We start from the raw sequence: 24,220 nt of genomic DNA on the forward strand, positions 1-24,220 counted from the left end.
TTAAAGACTCAAGCCGATAAGATAACTCCAAAGGGGAAACTCAATTCATTACAAGAGAGAAGAGGGGGAGGAGAAACATAGGATCCAACTATAATAGCAAAGCTCACGATACATCAAGATCGTATCATCTCAAGAACACGAGAGAGAGAGAGAGAGATCAAACACATAGCTACTGGTACATACCCTCAGCCCCGAGGGAGAACTGCTCCCTCCTCGTCATGGAGAGCACCGGGATGATGAAGATGGACACCGGAGAAGGATTCCCCCTCCGGCAGGGTGCCGGAATGGGTCTAGATTGGTTTTCGGTGGCTACGGAGGCTTCTGGCGGCGGAACTCCCGATCTATTCTCTGTTCTGGAAGTTTTAGGTTACGTAGGTATATATGGGTGCAGGAGGTACGTCGGTGGACCGAAGGGGGGCCCACGAGGCAAGGGGGCGCGCCCCAGGGGGGTGGGCACGCCCCCTACCCTCGTGAGCTCCTCCTTCATCTTCTGACGTAGGGTCCAAGTCTATCTGGTAGGTTTCCTTCCAAAAATAACTTCTCCAGTTGATTTCGTTCCGTTTCGACTCCGTTTGATATTCCTTTTCTTCGAAACACTGAAATAGGCATAAAACAGCAAATCTGGGCTGGGCCTCCGGTTAATATGTTAGTCCCAAAAGTAATATAAAAGTGGATAATAAACCCCAATATTGCCCAAAACAGTAGATAATATAGCATGGAGCAATCAAAAATTGTAGATACGTTGGAGACGTATCAAAACACAAAGGATTATGAACACCTAGAGTACCCTAAGACAACCATAACACAAGAAGATCTCCAGAGCCCTGTGTCATCATCCCTGTATCTTGAGAGAAGACCCCTGCAGCAGAAGGATCTGCAACCAGTCGCAAACAGGTCATCATCTTCGACCACGGTAACAATTGCCGCCACGCTGCTTCCTCCTTTCTTGACACCAGCGCTGAGAGGGCATGGACATCAATCCAACACACAAGCAACAGTCGTCGCCATCTTTGGCTTTGAGTACCGCGAAAAGTGTCCCTTCCGGAAGGAAGAGAACTCGAGTCATCTGACCGGTCCAGCACCGTGGCCAGGCCATCCGCCCGGACAAAGCAGGATCTCCCACCAGCATCAGCACAGAGGAAGAAGAAGAACAGCAGCAACAAGTCATACCAACAAGGAAGAAGAAAGGTCTTCGTCTCCCTGCCTCCATCGCCCATCTGAGGATCCAAACCGCCAGTGCCGATGGACCTCCAACCACCATAGCCCGCGACCTCGACGAGATCCGGGGATCCCAAAACCGCTGGCTCCTAAACGAAGGCAAAAGCCTTGCCTGACCACGAATGGAGCCTGAAGAAACTTATTCCAACGCGACACCACCACAACTGCCTCGGCAGCGTCTTCCTCAACCCTAAACCTACCACATACCCACGTAGCGAACAGACCCGAGGTTCCCCCTCCCTTCCGCCGCCGGAGCGGCCGACGGAGAGAGAGGAAACCGGCGGCGCGCAAAGGATCCCTCTTCGCCTCCTTGATCGCCTAGATCCTACTTTTCTGGTTCGCCGTGTCTATCTAAACTCGACACTTGTAACTAGTTGGAGGCGGCGGCCGAAGCTGGCCGTCATCTCGCCCACCTCACTTGCTAGTGCGGCGGCTGGGGTGGGGTGGGGCGGACTCGAAGTGCAAGGTTGGCCTGACACTGGAGAAAAGAAAACTGAGGCTGCGAGTGAGATTTGAAGCCCAATACTAGTTTTCTCTGTAGAGAGGGGAAGCCCACGATAGCTAAGACGAAAACCATTTCACACAACTCAAAAAAATTAACTAAAAAAACCTTAGAAAAAGTAGGACGGCATCTATGTCTATATCTATACCAATATAAAAAGACCCAAAGGGGCAGATCCAATTAATCTTGATCATCAAACTAAGTCAATCCAACGACCTAGACTACTCCAATGGCGAGCATTCAACGTGTTTAACGTGTAATTAATAGCATACCAAATATTGCACTAATAATAGAATTAACACATAAATAATAGCATATCTAATATCCATGTGCAATTGATATATTACCTAAATATTAACGTGTCTATCTAATATCCAACAACCTAGACTGCTCCAATGGCAAGGAAGAATATTTGGTCACGGCGTAGTAGGCCAAACACACGCACATACACTTATCCATATAAACACATTGTCTAAAAAACCCATATAAATGCACACACATGCCCTATTTTTATAAAAATCTCCGAGATACTGAGCCGAAATCACATCTTTAGATTGACAATGTCATCACATGCATCTCCTAGTTGACAAGATTGTCTCCTCCCCACTAAACAAACATCATCAGAAAGGCTGAAATAAATCCAGAAAAATCCGAGCACCAGTATCTAGTCTAGAACTTAAACCCTAGTGGGCTGGTTCCACCACAAGGAACCTAACCATCCGAGCCACACTCAGTTCTCCCAAGGAAGAATATTTGAGAACTTCAGGAGTCATTATTCAAGAGATGAATGCAATCTTTTGCATTGACTACATATTGATGGTGTGATCACATAGTGTTCCATATGTTGGGCCTATCAAATACTATTGTTATCCTAACAATGTGTTCTCATTATTTTTGTCATCCTTCTTAGCAATAATAATGTCCATGGTTAGGAATACAGAACCATAAAAATGCTACATGAGCTAGTCTAGAGGCCTGACTAGGGATCTGATTGGTGTTTATCTTTCCATGCATGCAAACAGGTCTCTGAATCTCGCATTCAAGAACCATTGTAATTATAGCACTGAAAAACTAACTTAATTATGGACATATATATGGAATAATTACAACTTAATTATTGCATCTAAGACATATTTCCAGCAAACTCCTAATCAATAATGTAGTCAATACATAAGCTCCTAACACCTATGGCATTCTGGTGTTACTCGTGCTTCGATTGTGGCAAAGACTTCATCAACGAATCTGACACATTCTGTGTCCTGTGTACCTTGCATATCTTTACGTCTCCATGTTTCACCAATCTCAAAGTAGGTGATAATTGTATAGTATATGTTCGGATTTCTGGTACGACATTGGCTCCTTTGATTGAGCATGGTGCACTATTATCACAATAGAGCTCCATATATGATCCGGCGCACTCAGAACCACACAAATCTCAGTGACAACTTCTTAAACCAATAACCCTCCTTTGCCAGTTTTGAAGCAATTATACTCTGCCTCCTTTGTAGAATACACCACAGTGTTATGCTTGGAACTTTTTCAACTCACTGGAACATCGTTTAATGCACACACAAAGCTTGACCGTGATTTTTGAAACTTCGTGCAACAAGCTCTCCGTCCCCTCTATAAACAACAACATATCTTTTGTCTTGTCAAGGTACTTTGAGATATTTTTCACTGTGGTCCAGTGATCTAGACATGGTCTCACCCGTATCGAACACCACAACATACTTTTCTCGTATACCCAAAAGTTACCTTTATGATCATCGAGTGACATTTGGTAACCCCAAAGTAACCATCTTTATCTGACTATATGATATTCTCATGGTCAAAGGATGCAGATAAGCATCAACACTATATACGAAAATACCAACAACTTATTTGACGACCTGGTCTCGTAGTATTTCATAAATTGGGTCTATCCAACACCATTTATATCCTAACAATATGTTCTTATTATTGTTGACTTCCTTGTTACAATAACTATGCCCATTGTTAGAGAAATAGATTCATCAACTATACATAAGCTAGTTCAGAGGCCTAACTAAGGATATGATTTATGTTTATCTTTCCACACATGCAAAGAGGTTTTCCTCCTCGCGAAGAAAAGAGAGGTTTTCCTATGAATCTCACATTCAAGACCAGTGGAATTATAACACAGAAAAATACTTAATTATAAACATAGAGATATAATAATATATTTTATTATTGCCTCGAGGCATATTTGCAACAATAGCTTATCGCTGGAGACTAGTATGTATGTACATGATTAGGACTGGACAGGTAATAGCTTGCGTAGGACTTCAACCTGGTAGGTTTCACATATCAGCAACTCAATAAAAAGTGGCATTTTTGTTATAAATAAGGAGGCACTTAGTTGTTTACGGTCATGTGAAACCTGTTGGGTCTGTACTGTCAGTCTCTCCTTGTACAGTCTTCTTTCGATGGTTCTTGTTTGTTCATTACATTGAAAACTTCATCTGTAGAGTTCAACATGGTGGGTGAAAGGATCGAGAAGAGGTGTCTAGAAGGGGGGGTGAATAGACTCTATCAAGAAAAGTTGCAGTTTTTAATTCTTTAGGTTCATGTGGAGTATTAGCACAAGTTTAAACATTCACAATACATATCAAGCAAGCATGCAAGCATACAAAGAGTATATGAGCAGCGGAAAGTAAAGCATGCAAATTGCAAGAATGTAAAGAGAAGGGATTGGAGTGTGCAAACGCAATTTGGAGACACGGTGATATTTTATCCGTGGTTCCGATAGGTGGTGCTATCGTACATCCACGTTGATGGAGACTTCGACCCACGAAGGGTAACGGTTGCACGAGTCCACGGAGGGCTTCACCCATGAAGGGTCCATGAAGAAGCAACATTGTCTATCCCACCATGGCCATCACCCACGAAGGACTTGCCTCACTAGGGTAGATCTTCACGAAGTAGGCGATCTCATTGCCCTTACAAACTCCTTGGTTCAACTCCACAATCTTGTCGGAGGCTCCCAAGTGACACCTAGCCAATCTAGGAGATACCACTCTCCAAGAAGTAACAAATGGTGTGTTGATGATGAACTCCTTGCTCTTGTACTTCAAATGATAGTCTCCCCAACACTCAACTCTCTCTCATAGGATTAGATTTGGTAGAAAGAAGATTTGAGTGGAAAGCAACTTGGGGAATGCTAGAGATCAAGATTTATGTGGTTGGAATGGAATATCTTGACCTCAACACAAGTGTAGGTGGTTCTCTCTTAGAAAATATGTATTGGAAGAGTAGGCGTGTTCTGATGGCTCTCTCCACGAATGAAGAGTGGGTGGAGGGGTATAAATAGCCTCCACACAATCTAACCGTTACACACAAATCATCAAACTCGGTGGGACCGAATCATGAAACTCGGTCAGACCGATTTAGTTCAAAATGTGAATGTTAGGATTCTCGGTGGGACCGACTGGATCAACTCGGTGACTCGTTGCGCCAATGGCGCACAAGGCCAGTTAGAACCATGTATTATGTGCATATTGTAGGGCAGCTTGAGGAAGAGAGAAATATATGCTTATCTATTTGTGCTCATACTTATAGTAGTTCAGATGGACGGTCTATAATATCTATACTAAGAGGTAATCCATAAGGAAAGGCGAAGCAATGTGGAAATAGCATAAGGGCATTATAAACATGTAGTATGGTACACAAGGAGAGGGCACTCCCTGAACCCATGGGCATATGCACCCACTTTTCAAAAAATATATATTTTAAGCATGTTTTAAAATGTCAAAAAATTTAAAAGAAAATATCACGCATACATGTTCGCAAATGTGTGTACACGGCACAAAGTTTTGTGAAAAAATGTATTTTTGTTTTGTCTCCATAGAAAAGACAAATTTCAGTGCTTCTAAATAGTGTTTCATGACATAATTTTGTCTTTCTTGCATAGGCCACAAAAAAAATTATTTTTCCATGAGACTTTATGCACACACATAGAACATGGAGATGTACCGTGCAACTTTTTTCAGATTTTTTTAGCATTTAGAAATGTGATTTTCAAAATGGGTTCATATGTACCCGGGTTCATCCATGCACTTCTCGGTACACAAGCTATATGTGTGACACTGAAGGTTTATGATGGTGTCCCCATAGGGAGCGAATGGTTAGACAGAGGCAGAGGCGCTTTGCCTTGCGCCTGAAGGTGAAGGCATACATCATTTCTTCATCTATGTTTGCAATGTGAAGAACTCCGTCCAGTTTGTTGTTAAGATAGCCCTATCAGCACCTCCTTCCAGAGAAATGTTTTCTCTTGTAAAGTAGTAGACCATAAATGAACCTGCACACCCTACAAACAGAGAAATATCAAAACCTGAGGAAGGTGATTCGGAAGTGGAAAAAGTAGTAACTTCACACGAGAAATAATCTCTTCTACATGTACAAACACAATCGGTTTAATATGAAACGAAGCAAAAACAGAAACATAAATCAAGAGAAATTAAGAAATGCATACCAGACCATGCTCTGTTAAACCAAATACACAAAAAAATAGTTATGAAATATTTCAAGTGAATGAAGAAGGAATTTAAGATGTAGAGCCGCATATCATCATTAACAGAAGGAAAAGGCATAGTCAATGAAGAATGTTTATTTTATAGTATGCATGAACATGAATATAGACATACATAGGATATTCTTCCACAATATATACAATTTAATTTATAGAAATCCATGTTCTTTATAGTAGGAAGAACACACTTGCATCGACAAAAATAGAAAATTGAAATGTAAGATCCGAGTAACGATACAGATAGGCAACACAATAGAATTCAGTATGATGTTCTGTTCAAGCATACCAATAAATGTACACACTTTTGGGCTATTTTCCTAAGCTATTGACTTTCCTTTTGAAAATGGATCTCTCCAAAGTTGTTTGTGCCTATAAATTTCTGTAAACATGTGCAAACTTTAAATGTTTCTTGTCTGTCGCTCAGGCTGGCGAGTAGGGCATGCAGCAGTGGGGAAGGAGCAGGGCGAGCGGTGCCAGCGGGGGGAAGGAGCAGGAGGCCGCGCACACCTGCCTCCTCCTTGCAGCAGCCGTCTGGTCGATTCGTCGCACCACCACATCAAGAAGATTGTCCCCGGGATTATTGTTTGTACTACCCTTCTTCTTATTGCAAACGTTCATGGTTGTGTCATATCACTATCACCAGTTTAGCTCATGAATATTTTAGTTGTAGCAAATGATCTTGCCTTAAGAATCTAATTCATATGTAGTTGTTTGAGTCTGTCATGTTTACTTCTCTTTTGCTACTCAGTTACACCTGGCAGATCAAATGTTTTTTCCCCTTTGCCTTGATCAAATCATGGAGTGCTTCCTTCATATGATTTATTGTTTGCACAAACTTAACTTGCATTAACACTATTGTAGTCAAATATCTTCCACTCCTACCGACATTAAACTTAATCGATAAATCAATACTATTAATATGGTTACTAACGGAATTATTCCATGCTGACATGCGCTGATAATTCCAAATTGGTGACCTCCTATTATATAGCAAAAAAAAGTTCAACATGGTACGCTTAATACACACCACCCAACATGCTTGCTGCCAATCATTTAATCATATATTCGTTTACTCATGAACGACAGGTTCTCATGCATTTCAATAATATTTTGAGAAGATCATTCAAATGTAGTCAGACAAGCTTTGTGCAATTTATGCAAAAACACCTCTTTGTATATATTGACTTTGTTATTATATACATAGTTCTATGTTGAGAAGTATTGATGCTAAACGGCTAATTATATCGAGCCAAAAATTGGCAATACTTTGTATATATTGATTACCATTCTCCTTTTCCAGGGTCAGTGAAATAAGCGGAAGGAGAGCCTTTTCATTTCCAAACTGGCCAAGTATATAGTTTGTGGTCCTTCTCTGGGTCCTAGGCCTTTCTTTAACAAGGTGCTGGTCAATACAGGTTCATGTTGTGCTTTCTTTCTATTGGCCTCTTCCCAGCAATTGGTTAGTGATAGTTTCAAGGATGGCCAGTACATCGAAGGGGATTGTGTGATAGTCCAAGGAAGCCTCAAGCAGAAGACCTTTATCAATTGTATCCTTTGTACAATTTTCTAAAGATCATTATGCAAAACAGTGTATCCTTAGCCAGAATAGAATTTCAGGAAACAGCAAATGACCAGAACATACAAATAACAACTATGAAAGCCACACCCAACGACCAGTTATTTCCCCTTCCCAAACCTTCTATGCAGAACTATATAAAGCAACAACATAACTAAGCAATTTATTTACCTTCAGATGTCGATTCTCTATATTTCTGCTCTGCAAATACGAGCCCAATTTAAAGCTTGATATCCCATGAAATCATCACATCACAGGCAACCTATACAAAGCTTAGATAAGGCCACTAAAGTTCATAGCATAGCTTACAAAAATATGCAATTAGCTAATGAAAGCCCCCAGATAAACTTTTTTTTAGGGAATCCACATTTCAGCTAGAGCACAGGCATACCTCCCAATCTTCTATACCAGAATTATTCGAACACCAAAAAATGAAATCAACAATCTGTGTGATAAGAGCTATGCCGGTTTCGAAATTGATCAAAAATGCCAGCAAAAATATTGGAAGAGAGGAGATGCCAAACTATGTTCCAAGTATCAAGCCATTTCATTATCCAACAATTATTTCATACCCCCTCCGATCCAAAATAAGTGTCGCAGTTCTAAACTAAGGACTAAGGTTAGTTCAACCTTAGTTCAAAGCTGCAACACTTACTATAGATTGGAGGGAGTACAATAAAATAACCTTTTCTGTCATGAATATATGCCCTGTGTTGACAAGTTGCTTTGCCAAGTTCGGACAAACTGCCAAAAAGAAAAATGAGACAACTGGTCAAAGTTGGTGTAATCATGGGCATCCTACTTCATACATTAATACATAATTCAGCACTACAGAAGGAAAGCTTCCACAATAGCCTGTTCTAAGTACATGTCATCTATTTACAATTAACGGCTCATTGAGAGGGAACCGTATGAATAGTTAAATTAAACAGCAGGTTGCACACACTGTAATGCTTGTACATATGCACCTCTACTGTAGAGGAGCGATCTATCAATGATCAGAAGAGAATTTCAGCCTACTCCAGCAAAATGTGGGATTAGAAATAGTTTAAGATAACATAGATATAATCTGGACCTGGAAGTTCCAAGCGGACTAAGAAAATCTGGGATACTCTATGATCACAACAACAAAGAGAGGGAATACATATATTCGTTGTAAATGGCAAGCAAGATACTCTGCTGCTACTCAAAAACACGAAGCAATATACAAAATTGTTTCCATCTAATTTAAACTGATTGATCACTAAGCTTTTGCCAAAGAGATACTATCATAAGCAAAGGCATTTGATGAATTCATTAATTAGTTAAGCCAGTACAATTTTACATGACTCAAAAAAATATGTATTTTGCAGTTGGGGTGAATGGAGTAATGAAGACAACAAGAACTGGGCGTACAGTCTAAATTAAATGAGCCAATTTGAGGAATTGTTATCCGCCAAACAATATTCAGATAATTCTATTTGCTATGATGATAATTCTGTACTTGCAGATTACTTGGCATACCAAATTTCTCCAATCGGGTTCTTCTCTCCACGACACATGATATATGAGCAAGTAATTTTCTTGGTCCTATTTATTCTTTCTCATATCTGCAAATACCATGTTTAGGAAATACACATATTAGTAATTTCATAGATGTACATTAGAGAAAATGTTCAGCTAACAATCTAATTAGATATACATGTGCATGTATGTTTATACACCTAGCCAAAAAAATGAGAAGAGTAAAGTTATATCGGTTTCCCTTTGTTGCAACCATAGCAAGCCATGAACAGCAAATTATAAAGGAATTGTAAGAAGGAATCTAGGGAAAAACTCAGCGCCAAATCAGATTAGCCAATGAAGAAAATTGCAATTGTTTTGACCACCAAATTAGACCAGAGACAAGAGGGAAATCAACAGAGAACAAATCACACGAGTCGCCCTGTTATATACCTTGCGCTCCCGCCTGCTTCTTTGGCAAGAACCACCTCGGCCAGGTCCTGGAGTCCAGCCGCCGCCGCCGCCCCGGATGCCTGTCACGTCGCCTTTCCCTCCTTGGCAACGAGGAAAGCGACCTCGCCGGCACAGGCCGACGCCGGCCGGCGACCCTCTCCCTTCTATTCTGAGGCCTTCCTTTCCAATTTCCTTTCTCTTTCTCCCTCGCAGCCTGGTGCTGCGCCTGTCGGGCACGAACTCCGTCGCGCCGCCATGACCAAGGCCTCCTCCTCCTCATGCATCTGCCATCACCGCAGCCACTCACCTCCGCCTCGACGAAGAGCGCCGCAGCCTACACTACAAAAAAAAGACACATCCGTGATATTTTAGGCCGAACAATTTTTTTTCTGTCATACATATGACACTTCTATGACGATAATTGTGACAAAACCCGATATTATCATAGATGTGGTGGGCTCCTACTTCTATGACAAAAAATCATGACAGAAAATGGGCTTTTCGTTCTGGGCGGGCAAGAGATGCAGCTGCATGACATTCTTTGGGCCGTCCATGATGGAAAAAACCGCGGTAGAAGCGAGGGGGGGGGGAATTTCGGGAGTTCCCGGTTACGGTGGGAGGTCGGGGGCCGAGCGATGCGCGTTTCTCTGATACACGTACGCGCGTGTGTGCGAGGCGTTGGCTCTAACTGAACCCCAGCGAGGCGTTGGGATCTAACTGAACCCGAGCAATTGCACTGCAGGCTACGCGTTACTGAACCCGAGCGATCGATCGATGGCTGTTAACTGAACCCGATCGAGCGATTCCTTCGCTATTGCTGCTAACTGAAGCCGATCGATGCTGCCTCTGGATGAACAGTGAGCGTTGCGGAGGGGGGGGGGGTTGGATGAACAGTTCCCGGTGGGGGTGGATGAACAGGACCCCGTGGTGTTGCCTCTGGATGAACAAGACCCCGATCGATCGAGCCGGTTGGGGCTGGATGAACAGGACCACCCCGTGGAGGGCAGGATGAACAGTAGACGATGGAGGGCAGGATGAACAGTAGCCCGTGGAGGGGTTATTGAACAGAAGCCCGTGGAGAGGGCTGGTTGAACAGTAGCCGGTGGAGTAGTGCGCAGTGGAGGCTGGATGAACAGGAGCCCGTGGATGAACAGTCGCAGGTGGAGGCTGGAGGAGGTCGACGGTGGATGAACAGTAGCTTGTACGTGGAGGCTGGAGGGAGTCGACGGTGGAGATGAACAGTATCCCGTGGAGTCCCGTTTTGCGGTACGCCACACCCCTCCCAATGAACAGGACCCCCGTTTCGACCGTAGCGCTCCAACACAAGTCCGTTTCCTCCGTTTTGCGGTACGCCACACCCCTCCCAATGAACAGGACCCCCGTTTCGACCGTAGGAGGTCCGTTTCCTCCGTTTTGCGGTACGCCAGACCCCTCCCGATGAACAGGATCCCGTTTCGAACGTGGCCGGTCGAACACAAGGCTGTTTCCTCCGTTCTGCGATACGCCAGGCCTCGTTTCCATCGCCTGTTCCGTCCAAGCACTCCCGATGAACACGACGCATTCCGTTGCCTCCCCATGAACACGACGCATTCCGTTGCCTCCCCATGAACATGATGACGACGCTGTTTCTCCGTTCCGACCCAGCCATGTACACGAGCCCTGGCCGTACGTATGCGTAAGTAGGCGTTTGAGACCTGCACGTATGTACACATATGTGGCCGTATTTTCTTTCTTGCACCCTGGTCGTTGTACGTACGTGTAAATGCTACGTGCGCGTCTTTACTACGACACGTGCGCGCCTCTACTACGACAGTGCGCGCCTCTACATCGACCAGTATGTACGTACACGTTCGCGATCGGAATGACAACGCTACGTACGCTTCGACCAGATGGGTCCTGACTGTCAAGCACTTCCTTGCCTACAAAGATGTAGCTGGTCGGTCCCAGCAGTCAGGGGGCGAATCGTTTTTTTTGCCTGGACGCACTTCCTTGCATGCGAAGATGTAGCTGGTGGGCCCCAGCAGTCAGGGGGAAACGTTTTTTGCGAAATACGGTGGCCCGTCCGGTGAGTCCCGCTGTCAGGTGAAGGAATAATTATTTTGCACGTAATAAGGCGGCACTTCCTTGCTGCGGCCGTGGACCCAGCTGTCAGCCTCTCCACATACAGTCCACGCCCGATGGAAGATGTTCCTTGACCACGTTAACCACGCCGCGCCGAGAGCACCAGGGCGGTGGACGACGGCGAGGCCTAGGAAGGGGACGACACGGAGCCGGGGAAGACGCGGCAGTGGATGCCCACGCGTAGAGGAGTACGAGGGTTCACTGGTTCGCTGCGGTGTGAGGCTGCCGTCGCTGCAGAATAACAGGGGGTGTGGGTGAGTAGAGGGATGGCCTGGCCAGCGGTGGGAGTAGTAGGGGCGGTGAGGCCTCCGCTGCATCGCAGCCGGCCGCGGGAGGCAGGAGCACGAGGCACGACCGGCGCTGGTTTGGGCGGCTGGAGCAATAAGACCAGAGGTTGAAGAAGCACTACGGCCGTTGGATGGACATCGTACGGTCACTGGAGCTAGAATCATGCATATTGACTAAGTTGACAAAGCCCTCCGTCCCCGTCAACTTAGTAGGCCCACAAGTCAGCCTGCCACTATACTGGGTCCCAGCTAACAGGGGGAGTATTCATTTTTTTGTGCGTAATAAAGAGTCACTTCCTTGCGTGCGAAGATATAGCTGGTGGGTCCGAGCTGTCAGCGTCGGTAACATTTTTTCCGCGAAATACAGAGGCCCTTTTGGTGGGTCCCTGATGTCAGGTGGAGGAATCATTATTTTGCGCGTAACAAGGAGGCATTTCCTTGCGTGCGGCCGTGGACCCAGTTGTCGGCCTCTCCACGTAAAGTCCACTTCAGATGCATGTCGGTCGTTGATCATGTTGACCAGGCCGTGTCGAGAGCACCAGGGCGGTGGACGACGGCGAGGCCTAGGAAGGGAACGGCACGGAGGCAGGGAAGACTCGGCAGTTGTTTCCCACGCGGAGGGGAGTACGACTGTACGAGGGTTTACTGGTTCGTCTGTCGTCGCCGGAGAATAACAGCGGGTGTGGGTGAGTAGAGGGATGGCTAGGCCAGCGATGGGAGTACGGTGGGGCGGTGAGGCTTGCACGGCAGCAGAGCCGGCCGCGGGGAGGAGGGAGCAGGCAGTCCCGTCGGTGCCTGTTTGAGCAGCTGGAGCAGGAAGAGCAGAGATTGAAGAAGCACGACGGCTGTTGGATGGCCATCCAACAGTCACTGCTTGTGCGTCAAACTTTTTTAGGAAAGCCTCAAATCTATGGAAAATAGCATACAGCCCATCTGCCATTATTTCTAATAATTTACAGCCCATTTGCTAATTATTAACGTTTTTTGGAGCCATATTCTTTTTGTTAGCATTACAGCCCATATTGTGGCCACGGTTAAAAAATTATATAAAATTTTGCATATTTCGGTGCGGTCCGAACTGTTTTTAATCCCAAAATTTTGACTCACATTCAAACTGATTTTAAAAATAAATATATATCAATATAAAATCCAATAAATTCTCCACGCATAAAAATTAATGTAATTTCAAATCTCGAAATGAAGAAAAGATATTTGGAACTAATTGCCGGTTTGATGTGTTTTAAAATTGTACAGCCCATTTCTCATTACTAATGGGCCATTTTCTCGGCCAGCCGAATGAAAGCTCTCCTCGTCTTGAAAGATTTGCAGCCCAACAGGCCTGACAAAGCGACTTACTTGGCAAATCACAAAAAAACTGGGCTATGGCCGTGGACCCAGCTGTCAGCCTCTCCACGTACAGTACTCTTCCGATGGAATGTCGTTGACCACGTTGACCACGCCGCGCCGAGAGCACCAAGGCGGTGGACGACGGCGAGGCCTAGGAAGGGGACGACGCAGAGGCGAGGAAGATGCGGCAGTGGATGCCCACGCGGAGAGGAGTACGAGGGTTCACTGGTTCGGCTACGGTGTGAGGCTACCGTCGCCGCAGGGCCTGGCTAGCAGTGGGAGTAGTAGGGGGCGATGAGGCCTCATCGGCAGCACAGCTAGCCACTGGAGGCAGGAGCAAGCGGTCTCCCCGGCGCTGGTTTGGGCGGCTGGTGCAAAGAGCAGCGATTGAAAAAGCAGCAGGACCGCTCGATTCAAATCCAACGGTTACTGTTGCTAGAATCGTTTGTTGACTAAGTTGACAAGCCCTACGTACGCGTCAACTTAGTAGGCCCACAGGTCTGCCTCCCAACCGGTGTGCCCCAGATGTCAGTGGGAGGAATCATTTTTTCGCGTAATAAGGGGCAGTTGATTGCGTGCGGCCAGGCCAGCGGAGGGAGTAGGGTGGGCCGGGGAAGCCTGCGCGGCATCACAGCGGGCCACAAGAGGAGGGAGCAGGCAGTCCCGTCAGCGCTAGTTTAGGATGCTGGAGCAGGAAGGTCAGAGATTGAAGAAGCACGTCGGCCGTTGGATGGATATTCAACACTAACTGCTGTTAGAATCGTGTGTTCACTGACAAAGCCTTGCGTAAACAAGTCAGCCTCGAAATCTGTGGCGTGTACAGCCCATTTGCTATTATTTTTATAATTTTTACTCATTTTCTAATTCATATGGAATTTATTGCAGCCCGTTTTCCATTTTTAGAATTGCTGGCCATTTTCTGGTCAGTACCAGGGTCAAAAAATTAACTAAATATGTGGGAAATTTTGAAAATTCGCAATTTTTTCCTAGGGAACGAAATATTCTTAATCCAAAAATTAATATACATACTAAAACAAATTTAAAAATAAATTAGTACTATGTCATGTTAAATCCAATGAAATACATATAAGATATCAGTGAAGAACAAAAACAAAAAAAGAAACTTATATCGCATTTGCTATAAATTTTTTTGGAATTTTTAACCCCTTTTGATATTACTTTTAACAGACATTGACCATACTCTTAAGCCAGGCCGGAATGCATCTCTCCTCGTCTTGAAAGATTTGCAGCTCAGTAATTCGGAGAAAACAAATAGGCCTAGCTTGGGTATTCTTCAAAAAGAAATACTGGGCTACCTATTTTCCCAAAGAACTGGTGCATGAGCATTTAGCTTTATTTATTTATTTATTTATTTACTTATTTATGTTTAGGGGACCATGAGCATGTACCTGGGTCGGATTCATGTGAGAGCCTCCCTTTCAGTTAATTATGGGCTTCTCTATTGGGCCTTCATCAGTGGGCTGCATGTTATCAACAAGTGAAAAATGTGTTCCGAGTTTCAAAAAAAATGTGTTCCGTATGGTAAATAGTATGCGCTACGTACGGTACGGGGCACTAAAGGATCGAACCGTGCAACGACTTCCAAAACATTGTGTTTGTCCTTCTAACAACACATTTATTCAACCAACATACGAAATATACCACTGATTGTATATTGAAAACAGCAGCAACAGCAACCAGGGCTGGGGGTGCAACAGAAGCAGTAATCAGGCCAGAAGAGTGAAGACGCATCTCTCTCTTCCAAACCAACATCAGCCATCATTACAAAAGGGCTACCAAAAAAGAACAAGTGTATGCATCAAACTAAATAAAAATCCTACTACACCAAGTGTACGCATCTAACTAACTGGCTCAGTTAGACGTTACTATTTATTAAGCTGTGGAGATTGGCTGATGGCTTGAACCAGATGGGTGCCTGACGGGGGAAACTCCAGCCAGCAGGTCGAAGTTTGATAGTTGCGACCCTCTCTCCTACTTTGCGCTGTAGAGTGTGGCGGCACATATCAGGGTATGGTGCATGCAGAGACGCATGGTACACTGTGTACACACAGTTTTGCCTGATGAACAAAACCACACTGCCATCATGATCCTTGCCGTCGGTTATCTCCTGGTTAATCGGATAATTCAGTCCGACAAACAGAGAGCGTGTACCAAGGCTACTTACCAGCCTCCAGTCAAAAATTCCTGAAGGCCCAGAGAAGCTGGGATCCTGCTCAAAGACCTTGCAGTGACTGTGATTGTATTCCGCAAAACAACACGTCCGGTACGTGCGAACAATCATCAATTTTTCGCCGTTGTCTGATCGAGCCAGGAACCACCTGCAACTGCCATGCCGCTTTTCTTTGAAAGGTTCTGGGATTAGGAAGGGTAGGGACACCAGGCGGCCTACAACATCATATCAAGTTGGAGTCAAATAAAAAAGGGCTCTTGGTTTAGTCAATCTTAAGAACAGCATGTTATGAGGATGAATAATTTTTCAGCAAATGTTGACAGTAATATAAGCAAGCCATCATGATATCATAGGAAAGTAACATACTGCTGTAAAAGCCGTTTGTAGCGATGACTGGAGTAGGCCAGCAATACGTCCAACCATAGAAGGAGTCGATAGCGTAAATGAAGCCCTTGTGTTCAATGGCATCAGAGAACCATGGAGGATGTATGATCCTGTGATGGACGTGCAGATTTATCCACTTACTGCAGTGACCTGTCAGATAGGCGAGACCGCGGTTGAAGAACGCAATTAGCCTGAAGTCTTTATAATTCGCAGATCTTGTGGGCACTTGGCAGATTACAACCTTGAGCAAATCAAACTTGGTATCATGTTGGCTACTGTAAGATTCTGAGTATTCTGGGCTACGGTGCCAAAGCAGTGCAGTGTTAATCGAAGGAAGGGGGATCAATCGCCGGGTGTAGACCTCCACGAGCATCCAGCTGCCGCGACCGTCGACGAGCACCATCCAAGACGTGTTCATGTCGACCCAGTACATACCGTTAATGTAGTTGAGGCTGACGGGGATCGGATCGCAGTCAAGGGGGTAGATGCTCGCCACCCTACGATCGTTATGCTGCGTGACACGCCGTTTCTGAAGATCAGGCGGCATCAGCAAGCAAGGAGCTGGCTTAAAAAGCTCCGGCCTGAGGGCTTTGAGTAAACAGTACAGCCCCGACGAGCACGCGGCGAGTGGCATGGTACTGAGATTGTCCACACGCGAAACAATGAGCTTGATTACCTCTGTGGGGACCGAATTCCAGCCACTCTTTCGGCGGACGCTGCTCGGTTCTGCCATTGTTAGTGCTTGGGTTTCGGACGAGGGGGGGGAGGCGCCTTAGCAAGGATGGAAGATTGGACGAGATTATGTGCGGACAAAGATGGAGAAGCGAATATGTGCTGCGGGAAGTGGACAGGTGATGATGACTACAGCATGCCGCTTGACTTACGAGACACATACCAGCAGCGTAGGGTCATGTCAATGCCAGACAACTTGCTTGAGTGATCACAGTACTGGTACTCCCTACAATGCTATGCCCTAACTTGCTTGAGTAGAGTAGTAGAGTAGGACTCTGCTCTACTACTAGCACCGGAGGAGTAGTATATTCTAATCTAAAATAGTTACAAACTTCAATGCCCGAGCGTGGAACGACTACGAACCGTGCTCAAAGATCGTGTCTACGTGGTGTTTGGACATGGGCGACAACCTCAATGCCAACGGTGCAGCTCCCGTTGCACCTATGTGTTTCTGTCCTTCCTGTTCGAAATCGTGGTAAAATTCATGTTTCTACTCTGTACCCTACTACTATGCTAGTCCACATGAGTAGTTGCGAACGACGACTTCTTCCCCGACCTCGGCAACCTTATTCTCGACGACATGGGCGACAACGTCAACGCCGGCAACCAGTGAGATACAGGGTGTAGGAAGCGGTTTGGGAATTTGCATGCCTTTCCAACCAGTGAGATACTCCGTACAAAGTACGACAGAGAAATAACCACAGAGAAGGAAGCTAAAAGTAAACAATCAAACGAGCATTTTTGCTTTTGTTTTGCATTGAATCGTTTCACAAGCTTGACTAGTGTTGTTTTTCTACTTTTACAAAAACCGCATCGTAATGTTAAAACGTGCATTTGCACGTACATAAGTAATAGTAGTACTCCCTCCATCTAGGTGTATAAGTCTTCCCTCCTTCTTGGTCACGATGCACAACCGAAGATGACTTATTGACCTGGACGGAGGGAGTAGCACAGTCTGCAAGCATATATCGAGAGAGACGTGTAGTGCGATAGTGGAAAAAATTACTCGTATATGACACCAGGTCTCACAGTTAGCAGGTGAGACCCGCCTGATGGATGACACGTGGCTTTTAAGTGGAGGGTGGGGGATGTCGTGGTTCTAAGTCTGATAGTAGTGTAGGGGGGTAAGTATGGAGAGGCAAGATCTTAGCTATGGAGAAGTTGTAAGCACGCAAGGTTTACGAGTTCAGGCCCTTCTCAGAGGAAGTAATAGCCCTACGTCTCGGAGCCCGGAGGCGGTCGACTAGATTATGTGAGTATGAATTACAGAGGTCCCAACCCCTGTCTCGGAGGAGGGGGTGGCTTATATAGAGTGCGCCAGGACCCCGGCCAGCCCACGTTACAAAGGGTTCAATGTACATTAAGGCGGGGCGTTACTGGTAACGCTAGTAATAAAGTGCTATGATGACCATAAAAGCTATTTAATGACCGACCGTTAGCGTGCGGAGTTACTTTAGGTCTCCTGGCCGTCGAGTGGTTGGATCTTGGTCGAGTGATTGCTTCTTGGTCGAGTGTCTTCGAGTCTGTCAAGTGGAACACCTCCAAGTCGATTGAAAGGTGATTTCTTCTAGAGATGTCCTTGGGTAGGGCAGTTAGGACAGGTCCATGACCCTACCCTAGGTACATAGCTTCATCATTAGCCCCCGAACGGATCGAGGTTTGTGTGGGGAAGGAGTTGAGAACTTCTCCGACTCGTTTTTCATGCCGTGAGCATATCTTGTTTCGGATCAACGGACCTGAGTGATGACAGCAACTTCCTTTTCAGTCGCCTTGATCCATTCTTAATTCTTCGTCGAGTGAATTTCTTTACTTGTAAGGCTCCGAGTGACGGTGCGGAGGAGATCTTTGGTCTGACAAGTTGTTTGCTGCCTGCAGATTTCATGGGATCCGTATTTTGGAAAGCGCGCGGGACGGGGGAGGCCGCAGTAATCGGATGGGATAGAGCGGAGCCGCCTCGATCCCCGTGCCGCCTTTTTCGCCACGTATCACGCGCGCGATCGTTACGGGATTTGACAGAGCCACCTGGGCCTACCCGTCAGCCACTCGGAAGCGGCCTCATATAAGGCGTTGGACCAGAGTCTCCCGAACAGTGCGTTCCCATTTCCTCTTCTCCTCTTCACGCCCCTCTGCTGTGCTCGTTCTCGCCCCAGCATCACCGCTCCGTACGCGTCTCGCCGGCGATAACGGGGAAGGAGAAGACGGCGGCTCTGGAGCGGGCAAAGAAGGCGATGGCGAGGTCGAAGGGGAAGGCGACCAGCCGGGGCGGATCTTCCTCGCGGACTGGCCTGCCGAAGGGCTGGATCCAGGGCGAATGGATCCACTCGAGGATTACCCAAGAAGACCTCGACGACCTGGCCGAAGGGGGGCTGATCCCCTACGACTCGGCGTGGCTTCTGGGGAAGGAATCTGAGCTGCAACCTCGGGAGGGTGAGCGTGTTCTTCTTGCCACCCACGTCGACCGTGGATTTTCCTTGCCTCCTCACCCTTTCTTTCGAGGGTTCCTGAACTTCTTTGGGGCACAACTCCACCATTTTACCCCCAACTCAATCGTTTATCTCGCCGCTTTCATTTCTTTGTGTGAGAATTTCCTGGGTTGCCGGCCTCACTGGGGTCTTTTCAAGCATATTTTCACTTGTCGCTCCCAGACAGTGAAAAAGGCTAATCCGAGTGATGAGAGGACCCAAGTGATCCAGATGTGTGGGGGCCTTGGCATCCAGACGAGAGGGAAAATCTCCTTTCCGGCCATGATTCTTCCTGACTTAGTTCGCGGATGGCAGTCGACCTGGTTTTACTGTAAAGACCAGTCGACGCCAGGGCAATCGACTGGCCTCCCTCCCTTTACCATGGACCGAGTGGAGAAACCCTCCCCTTTGAAGGTGCTCCCGGAGAAGGTGCACATGAAGGTGTTGGTCGATCGAGTGGTCCAGCTTATTCGTGACGGGGTCACTGGTACGGATCTCTTGGAGGTCTTCCTTCAGCGGCGCATCCAGCCTCTTCAAGCTCGAGACCATCCGATGTGGATGTATTCGGGTCTTGAAGACTACACTCGGATCCATCCGGAGGAGGCCGACGACGACACACTGGAGAAGTGGCTGTCGGGCATTACCGGGAACAAGGACAATCCCGGGGGAGCCAGGAGAGTTCCCCCATTCGACCAGTCTCATGCACCAGAGCAGGTCTGATTCTGAGTTTTTGCTTGTAATCTGAATTCACTCGCGTAGCTGCCTATATTGCATCGACTGACTTTGCTCTCATTGCTTTCTTTCAAGCCATTATTGAAATGTATTCAATGCCCAACGGGGAGCAAGAGCAAGTTCTGGAAGGCGGGGCGAGTGGTGGCGACAGTGGCGAGTGGACTTCCGATGGTGAAGGGGATGGAGGAAGCGACGACTCAAGTGATGGAGAAGAAGTCGAGTCGCCCCCTCGCAGGGAGAGGCGATCCAAGCTTGACCAAGAACGGCCGAGTACCCGCGACAAGGCAACTGCTCAGGCTGGTCAGTCTTCGAAGCGTCCTCGGATCTCTTCACCAACCCCGACTGAGAAGGCGTCAAAGCACCCCAAAGTTGTAGAGCCGAGGACTCGGAAGGCGTTGCCGAAGATCAAGATTGATATCCTCGTCGCCTCCGCGTGAGTGTCTCTCTTTCTATTCACTCGACGCTCCGCGTTGTTTGTTTTTCTTGTTTTAACTGGACGAACTTTGGAATTGTCAGCGCTGCCACTTCTGGGACCTCAGCTTACAGGGATGATGATGAGGTGATGGAGGATGCGGTCACTTCTAATCCGGGTATGATTTCTGCCATACTATCTTTATTCGGTCGATTCAACTGCAATGTGCATCATTGGGTGACGTGATTTTGGCAATTGAACTTTGCACAGCTCCCAACATTATTGACCTCCCTGATGATGATGAAGAGCCTGAGAGGCCTTTGACGAGGAAGAATAGGCGAGCTCCTGTAAGTGAGGCGCTACAGTCAACGCCGAGGGCGGAACCAGTCGTTCAGGACACTGGCGACGTCAATCGGGGTTCTGTTACCTTCGCCGAGCCACTGTCGAGTGCCTTGCCTTCTTCGTCGATTTCTCGGGCCTCTGTCGACCCGCCTTCAGTTTTTGCAACCCATCATGTCCCAGAGGACGAGGTGAATGCTGCTAGGGAAGCCATACGCCAGGCGGGCATTATGATGGAGAAGATGAAGACGGTGCGGGACGCCAGCCAAGCCGCCTATGATGCCAGCTCGGCTCTCTAGAGCAACGTTCAGGTTAGTTGGTCGCCGCTTGTTCTGTTAGGATATGCTACCTGAAGATTCTTTCCGAAAATCTTTGCATCGGTACACCCACTGGGTGCGTCGATTGAATTTTTGGACTAGTGGGGGCACGCTGAGTGCACCCACTGGGTGTAGTCCCCGAGACTACGGTGGACTGCTGGCAGTGGACTTTAGTCTTTGCATTTTGCCGAATGTATAAACCAAACTGGTAGTTTGTCTCTTCCACTCGGTCTGGTTGAGTGGGATCAGAACCGGTGGGGGCACGCTAAGTGCACCCACTGGGTGTAGTCCCCGAGACTACGGTGGACTGCTGGTAGTCGACTGTAGTCTGAGTTCTACTTTCTCTCTTTTTGCCTTTTTTTTGGACTCGACTTCGGCGGGCCGGTCGAGTGGGATCAGAACCGTTGGGGGCACGCAAAGTGCACCCACTGGGTGTAGTCCCCGAGACTATGGTGGACTGCGGGCAGTCGACCGTAGTCTTAGTATTTATTGCCTTTGTTGTTTTTTGCTGTAAAAATAACATCTCCCCTTTGATTTCAGAAATCTTGTGATCTTGGAGCTCGCTTTGCTGACTTGGAGAAGCAGCAGATTCAACTGAACCTTGACTTGGAGATGGCCAGGACAGAGCTGTAAAAGGTCAAAGACGGCGCCGCTGGTAAGACGAGTTTGTCGACTGGTCAGTTTTAGGCTTGAGTACCCTTCTGCTATTTCTGAATCAATCATCATTTCTTTGCAGAAAAACTGAGAGAAGCTCTGGCAAAGAAGGATCAGGATTTGGCTGCTACTCGTAAGGAGGCTGACGACAAGACCGCTCTGGCCGAACAGAAGCTGGCTTCGGTCGGCCAGTTGGAAGAAGAGAATACCAGGCTGAAGACCGCTCTGAATGACTCCAACAAGGAGTGCTCGCGCTGGAAGAAGGCGAATCTTGTCCAGGGCGAGAAAATGGAAGGCATTGCTCACAGGAGGGATGATCTGGAGAGCTATCTGAGAAGTCTTGCCAAGAAGTTGTTCGTCAAGCTTGAAGGTGCACATTCTGTTCCGACTGATTTTTTTTGTGTCGACTCAGTGTACGAAAATTGACTTATCCTTGGATCATGAATGCAGAGTTTTGCCAGAACTTTGAAGAGGAGACTGGGCGGATCGAACCAGGTTTGGATCCAATCAACTCTCCCATGAAAGATGAAACTGCCATGAATCTGCTCTATCTGGAATCTCGCATCGACGGTGCCGTGGACTACTTGGCTCGACTGAAGGTCGCCATGTCGCGGATTGACCCGGCACTTTGGCCAGAGGCTGTGCTCCAAAATGATCTTGAGTCCCTGATGACTCAACTAAATGAAATCCTAGACCGAGTGCAGGAGTGGAAGAAGTCTGCTGCTCGGTGTGGTGCTGACGTGGCTCTGTCTTTGGTTCGTGTCCACTGCAAGGAGGTGCGACAGGACAAACTGGCAGCAATCAAGGTCGCCAACACCCAGAAGCATGACTTCCGAACCTTTATGGAGACTTTCATCGTTGCAGCCACTCGGATAGCCGACGGCGTCGACCTGGATGAGTTCGTCGAGCCTGCCAGCCCTCCTCCCGCGGAGTGAACAAACTCTTATGTCCCACCTTAAATTTGCCTCAGAATGCCGAGTGGTTTTTGTAACCGTTAAACTTTTTCAGGTTGCATGCCCGAGTACTTCGATCTGTGATCTGGAACCTTTAGAATTTACCTGAACTTGGTTTACCGTTGAATATCTTTATGAATCTCCTGCTGAGTGAACCCATTCTTCATTTGAGACAACTTTTGTATTCGCAGCGCAGCTCCGAAGGAGAGGGAAGTAGTCGACCCATGTCTTGTATTTGTGGCAAAGCTCCCCAGGGGAAGGCGGCGGTCGACCCACACCCTGTTACTGCAGAGTGGGACGGAGCGCACATTGTATTTGTGGCGAAGCTCTCCAGGAGAAGGTGGCAATCGACCCGCACTTCGTTACTGTAGAGCGGGATGAATCGTGCATTGTATTTGTGGCAAAGCTCCCCAGGAGAAGGTGGCAGTCGACCTGCCCCTCGTCGTCCTTGAGGATTGAGATGTGTTTCGTACTTAGGCGAGTTCTGGACTGCAGCTAAGCCCCCGAGTGGGAGGATTGCTCTCCACTCAGTAGGATTTTTTCAAACTTAGGCGAGTGCCGGACTGCAGCTAAGTCTCTAAGTGAGAGAACTTAGGCGAGTACTGGACTGCAGCTAAGCCCCCGAGTGGGAGGATTGCTCTCCACTCGGTAGGATTTTTTCAAACTTAGGCGAGTGCTAGACTGCAGCTAAGTCTCCAGTGAGAGAACTTAGGCGAGTACTGGACTGCAGCTAAGCCCCTGAGTGGGAGGATTGCTCTTCACTCGGTAGGATTTTTTCAAACTTAGGCGAGTGCCGGACTGCAGCTAAGTCTCCAGTGAGAGAACTTAGGCGAGTACTGGACTGCAGCTAAGCCCCCGAGCAGGAGGATTGCTCTCCACTCGGTGGGATTTTTTCAAACTTAGGCGAGTGCCGGACTGCAGCTAAGTCTCCAGTGAGAGAACTTAGGCGAGTACTGGACTGCAGCTAAGCCCCCGAGTGGGAGGATTGCTCTCCACTCGGTGGGATTTTTTTCAAACTTAGGCGAGTGCCGGACTGCAGCTAAGTCTCCAGTGAGAGAACTTAGGCGAGTGCTGGACTGCAGCTAAGCCCCCGAGTGGGAGGATTGCTCTCCACTCGGTAGGATTTTTTTCAAACTTAGGCGAGTGCTGGACTGCAGCTAAGTCTCCAAGTGAGAGAACTTTAGGCGAGTACTGGACTGCAGCTAAGCCCCCGAGTGGGAGGATTGCTCTCCACTCGATAGGATTTTTTCAAACTTCGGTGAGTGTCGGACTGCAACTAAGTCTCTAAGTGAGAGAACTTAGGCGAGTCCTAGACTGCAGCTAAGCCCCCGAGTGGGAGGATTGCTCTCCGCTCGGTAGGATTTTTTCAAACTTAGGCGAAACGGATTCGCAGCTAAGCCCCCGAGTGGGAGGCTGGCTCGCCACTCGGTAGGAAACTGTTTTTCCAAACTTAGGCGAAGCGGATTCGCAGCTAAGCCACCCACTGGGGGATTTCTTACGCAAACAAAAACA

This window comes from Triticum urartu, chromosome 6A (genome assembly GCF_056163025.1).
Source record: "Triticum urartu cultivar PI428250 chromosome 6A, HENAU_Tu73, whole genome shotgun sequence".
In the NCBI taxonomy this organism is placed as follows: domain Eukaryota; kingdom Viridiplantae; phylum Streptophyta; class Magnoliopsida; order Poales; family Poaceae; genus Triticum; species Triticum urartu.